The sequence below is a fragment of the Poecilia latipinna genome, unplaced genomic scaffold, assembly GCF_001443285.1.
Source record: "Poecilia latipinna isolate Pla-1442-1.1 unplaced genomic scaffold, P_latipinna-1.0 Scaffold957, whole genome shotgun sequence".
Taxonomy (NCBI): Eukaryota; Metazoa; Chordata; class Actinopteri; order Cyprinodontiformes; family Poeciliidae; genus Poecilia; species Poecilia latipinna.
In genome coordinates this window covers 163,595-169,852 of record NW_015113573.1, presented here as the reverse complement: position 1 = coordinate 169,852, position 6,258 = coordinate 163,595, and the positions used below count along the sequence as shown (strand labels likewise).

General features: G+C 34.9%; 1 long non-coding RNA gene across 1 annotated transcript; it reads left to right on the top strand.

Moving 5' to 3' along the window:
• Nucleotides 1-1,788: 1,788 nt before the first annotated feature.
• Nucleotides 1,789-3,354, top strand: LOC106958030 (uncharacterized). The gene is made up of 2 exons (XR_001427077.1): nt 1,789-1,970; nt 2,139-3,354. It is a non-coding gene; the product is annotated as an uncharacterized LOC106958030 (long non-coding RNA).
• Nucleotides 3,355-6,258: the final 2,904 nt, after the last annotated feature.

Here is a 6,258-nt window from a genome sequence, read left to right as displayed (position 1 = left end):
ATCGTATCATTTTGACCTCTTACTTTTTAGGCTTATTTTGACCTATTTATTTAGCTCTTTTAAAATCATGTATGATTAAATTTAAAAAGATTTAAAAAAAAAAAAAAATAAAAATAAAAAAAAATTGTATACTTTCACATTATGTAAAATAGAAAACATAATTGATTAACGTTTAAAAAAAAATTCCCTTTTCAAATATTGTTGATAAACATCAATGTATGATGAGTTACAACCAACAAGCTCCCCTTTTGGTGTCTTGTCTTTGATTTGTTTTGATCTTACGGTGTGTCAAAATGTAGATTTCTATTTTTAAAATAACTTTTTGGCAGTACTTGAACCCCTGTTTGCATATTTAAAAATTGCAATTATAAATGCTCCACATTAGACAGCATATTTTGAAAAAGAGGGTTAAGGTAGTAACAGATTCTTACAAAGAAATATACTGAAAAGGTAGCTACATTCTCTTCCACCATTGTTCATTTAAAAATACTGCTTTATATCATTTTACAGTCATAATTAAAAATCAGAATATGTGTTTCTCAAATTAAAAGTACCTTTTGAAATAAATTTTAATCAGGTATTAAACTTGCATAAGGCCTACATTTCTGTACTAAGCTGTTTTTTTATTGCTCGAATGTAGTATTCTAATTTTAAATGTTGCGTTTTCATTAGCAGTAATTGGAAAAGAATCATAATTTATTGAAGTAATGGCTTGAAAACATAAATCTGTGTGCAAATATGCTATATGTTGTGTTTCACAAAGTGAATTGGTTACTGGAATAAAAAAACAAAAACAATCAATAATATTCAAACTAATTGATCATGGCTTTAAATGAGATGTGCAACACTCTGATGAATATCAATTGATCCCTATTTTTTAAATTTATTTAATTGATAATGAAACATTGTCATGATGCTCGAGTGGTTGTTATGTTTTGTTTGTGTCTTGTCTCTTCGTTCTCTTCCGTTCCCGTTGTGCTTTCTTGCTGTGAGGGTGGAGCTGCTCCTGCTGAGCATCAGACTCACCTGAGACCAATTATCCTCATCAAGCTTTCTTGCATAAAACTATTAATGATGGTCAATGATATGTTGGTAACTCAACCTGCGCTGGGGTTTAGGCTTTGTGTCTGTTTTTTTTGTGTGTGTGAAATCTGTTTAGATTTACATTTGTCTCTTATCCTGATTGCGGTCGATATCAACATTGCATTAGTTTCATGTATTCCTTATTTGCCTTCGTGATTGGAGTACCCCTTGCCATCCATTTCTGGTCTCACCACATTAACTCACTGTCCTGTTCTCCAGGCCAGTGAGCTCAGGCTCACTGAGAGGGAAAGTGGAATTAAGGCAGGTGGAATCAGGTGGGTATGAAGGCCAGACCAGTGAGCTCAATCATCACCACCTATTGTGTCCATAATCTCAGGCAGCCTAGAATCCACAGCCTGTTCCCACAGTATTGACGTTCTCCAGATACTAATCTAAGTTCAACTCTCCAGCTCATTCAGATTATTTTTTCCTTTGGTGTGCAATGATTAATGTTCACCCTTAGCCTGCTATTTAGAAGGGGAAAAAACTGTAAAGTTAAATTATTCTGATATCCCTTCCTTCACTACATCTTCTAGCCCATGATCAAATTGCTTCCAGCTCCATCCAATTTGTGCCCAGTTTCAGTAAATCCATACATGTGGTAAAAAGAAAAACCCTGCTTGCTTAAAGAAACTGCCATGTTAATCTCTTCAGTGATAGATTTCCCCAAATGTAACTGCAACAAAACTTTCCTTCTCAGATCATCACACTCTAGTCTCTCTCTCTCTTTTTCCTCTTCTGACATGGAACAGCCAAACCATCATCATGTACCGCTGGAGACTCAACCACAATATTGAGGATATAATTTAGCAAGCTCTCCGTAGAGAACCGAGTGTGTTCTGGATCAGTTTGTTATGTGTCCAACCAGTTTGTCTTGCTATCCAAAGGTGAGCTGAACCACTACCACTGTTTTTTCTGATGACTCTTCCTAAAAAAAAAAGTTTTGTCATTATGTCTTTCTTCTCCTTTGGTGCAGAAGTTCCTTTCTGCCACAGAAACCTCAAACCTCATTCATTACATCTTCCTGGATGACTGTTTCCCTTTGTCTCTGACAGAGCTCCCCGAAGTATTATTTTCCGCTCTCAGCGGTAAGGCTACGCTTGCATCAGTTTCCATCTTCAGACCAATGGACAAACTGAGTAGGAACCCGAAGCCCCCTAGCTAACAGTGATTGGTGCTTTCACCTGCCCTGGTCCAAATTTGCACACCAGCTCTACATCTCTGCTGCAACTGGATACTCATCTTCCAAAGCTTCTTTGGCAATCAGCCACTGATACTTTCATTGCCTAAAAGAGAGAACGCTGTCGTCCCTATGAATCTCAAGATCCACAGAGCAGTTCTTTTTCCACAATATTTTATTGGAAAGGGGGTTTGGCCTTCAGCTAAGAGTTCTTCTATTCTTCTTCAAAACCTCTTCCACAATACGATGCATTTTGATCATCCCTCATTGTGGTTAGGTCACACATCAGTTATTACTTTATAGTTACTCTCTGTACCTCACAATTGAAGTCTCACTTTGCAACCTTAGTTGGTTTCTAAACTTGCTTGTAAATCATTTCTCTCTATATATTGGCTTTGATTTTGAAACACCAAAGTCTAAGAAGTGAGTGCTATTTTAAAGGTTCTGTAGTAGCTTGGAATAAGTCGATACAGTATATTCAGTTTCAGGCATCCGGAGAAAAATTAGGACATCCCATTAAATGTTCAATTCTTTTTTTCTTTATGTCTGGGAAATAAATGATTTAGCTAAAGGTAAGCACACACAAAATACATTCCCCAGACTATGACATTTCCAGCTCCTTGTGTCATGCATTTCCTTAACACCAAATATTAAAATCCTGGTGTTCAAAGAATTCAGTTTTATTGGGTCCACAGAACATTATTCCACATGTTGAATGCTCTTTCTGATAAACTTCAAATTGTTTTTCCTTTGAGAACATATCTTGCACACCACCCCCATAAGTTTAAGCTGTGCAGTCTCTTTTTGACTGTCTGCTTTTGTATTAAAAGTAGCAGGATTCAGGATAAATCCGATGCAGAAATCTGAAGAATTCTGGAAATCCTTATAAGTATATTGAATTTAGGCTATACGGATACCATGCTTGCATGATTAAAACCTGATTAAAATAACATTTTCTTCAATTTTATTAATAATTTAAACAACTTAAAATTTCACATCTTTTTAAAATAAGTCATGGTCATGCAGGTGTCCGTCATAATTTGTTCCATGACTTTGTAAACAATGTCAAAATGTATTTAAAATTCTCAAAAGAAATTTAGTTTTATCTTTTAGTTATGCAAACTGGTTTCTGTGTTATATCCCTGGCTTACTGGAAGACTGAAGGAGCACAACCTGGGCTCCTTCAAAAAGCAGCATGCCACATTCAGAATCATTTTCTGCACACAGAAACAGGAGCTCCTCCACCACCTCTTCAGTCTGCTCCTCATCTTTACCTCTTCGACCTTTCTTTTCTATTTGAAAAATGACTGATTTTCATAGCCTAACCGCAACTATTACAATGATAATGAGCCTGGCAATCAGTGGGCTATTTTTCACTGGTGCTGAAAATCACAGATAGAGAAATTATATTCATGATCAAAATAGGAGATAAATAGACCAAGGATGCCTAAAATTATGTTTTCTCTCATGAAATCTAGGTTTATTCATAGATTTCGGGTAACTGGAAATGCTAAAAATGGCGACATATCCTCATTTTTTAAATCCACAAAGACAATTGTATCATTGCAATGAATTTGCATAACTTAAAAACTTATTTACAGAAATTAAAAACATCTCTCTCTCTCTCTGTCTCGCTCTGTCTCTCTCTTTCTCTCTCTCTCTCTCTTTCTTTCGCTCTCTCTCTCTGTCTCTCAAAAAATACATATACTACTTTTATTAGTTTGCTTGAAAGAGAGCAACAATACACTGTTATATTACAACTCTCCCATGTCTGGCCCTGCATCTCATCAGCATTTCTCTTTTATACAGAATATATATAAAAGATGTCTGTACAAGTCTGTTTAACTTATACAGACATAGAGGCAAACAAAGGCAGAGAGAAAGGAGAAGAAATAAGGATACATCTGTGTGTGTAGTGGTATATTTGTACTATATTTGGTTTGTTTACACGATTTTTGACATTCCAATATTGGCACTTCAGATTCTATTCTCCTTGTTTTTCTTACATTTGTTTTTCTTCAACTCCTATGCATAGACTAATAATAAAAACCACTCTCCATATATGTCACCGTGTAAAAATTCTGATGTTCTTTTACTCATTACAACAAATAAAAAACTTACTATGCATTAATTAATTTCCATACATACGAGATAATTCAATTATTTTTGTGTTGGTCACTAAATCATTAATATATATATGAATATCTGAGTGGGAAAACTACAATGTAACTAGTAATTACAAGCAATACTCAGGCCTTTAATAACAAAGTTATTAAAAGAATGCATCAATGTTGTTTTAATAAGAACCGTGATATGAAAATAAACGCAATAAAATATCAACTTTATTCTTGTACGACTTTCATCTCGTAGTAGTACAACTTAGTATTGTACGACATTATTCTCATAATATTCTGAAATTTTTGTTGTATTATTTCATCTAATTATGTTTGCTGGAGATAGGCACCAGCACCCATCCCAACCCCACTGGGGACAAGGATGCACAGAAAATGGATGGATGGATTATTTTATTCAATTTCCCTTTGGGATCAATAAAATATTTTTTTTTTTTAATTTGGATTTAATTTTGACTTAATTCTTGTACTACTTACTTCTTCTAAGTGCAAAACAAATAATATTGTGTTTGAAAAATGAGTCTTTATCTATTGTGAACCACAGACGAATGGAGTATAATTATTTATGATTAAACTAATAACAGTCTGATTAGTGTTAGTTTGAGTTTGTTTGCTGTTGGAATAATTGACAGACTGAATTCAGAAGGTTTTCTTCAACAATAATACCAGTTATATAAAAATGCTTTGTTGCTGTAATTGCTTTGTGCTTCAGAATTTTATTTTGGGAGGGATTGGGAGAGCAATGACAGGTAACAAAAAACAATAAAAGAAAATGCCTCAGTTACATTTATTTGGATTACTTACATTAACTGTGCTATGATTTTGTGAAAGCATTGTTTTTAAATATGGACTTTTTGTCCTGCTGGATAAATAAACTCACGTTAAATAATAGATTTTTTTTTAAACACATGTTGATGTTATATTTTCAGGGTTAAATTTTGCAAATATTATGAAACATTCATTAATTGTAAGGCTTATCTGCACATCTTTTCAGAAAACCATGTTGTTTCACACTGCGGCTTGCGTGAATTTAACTTTTTTTCTGCTCTGTAAAACAAATCAAATTTAACTCCATGAAATTACATTTCTCCACACCCTAGTTGGGAGCATTTGCTGGAGTAATTCAGGTTTGTGGAACCTGTTACGATAATTCTGCCAGATTGATGGTAACATTAAATTGAAAGGGAAAACAACTGTGAATCGAGCATGTTAGTCAAGAGTTATATCATCATCATTTTGTAAAAAAGTAGTCTGTTTTTTTGTTTTAAATGCCATTTCAGACATTCTGGGCTCTGTATGTATAAAACAGTGGCAACGAACATTATTTTAGGATATGAAGGTCAGTGGCTGTGTGTGGCTTTGAAGGGCTTGCTTCTAGCATTTAGGTCTCAGGAGGGATGAGCATATTTGTGAGGGAAAGGTGACGAGAGGGCACGCAGTAATGAGAGGCAGCTTCAAAGATAAGTTACATAGTCACCTGTAAAAAGACGAGGTATACCTCTCAGGCCTGCACTGACCAGAGTACTGTCAGTGGGGGATGCTAATGCACCATGAAGCTGCAAGGAGGCGGACAAAAGATAAACATTTAATGGAGTAGATTCTGAGACTGTATGAAATTCACAAGCAGTGCCAGTGAAAGGCCACCATTTGTGTCTAAATGGACACGGCAGCATTAGCCAGTGATGGATTTACTCTCCAAGTCAGGATGTTTTATTATTTCGGTTTGTAAAGCAACGTGAGACAACTGATGGAGCTATAAAACAACCCAGCTTCCTGTGCCTTAACTCATTATGACTGCATAATCCATTTATGTAGAAGAACATTCAGAAGATTTTGACACTAAAAATCATGAAAAGGGACATA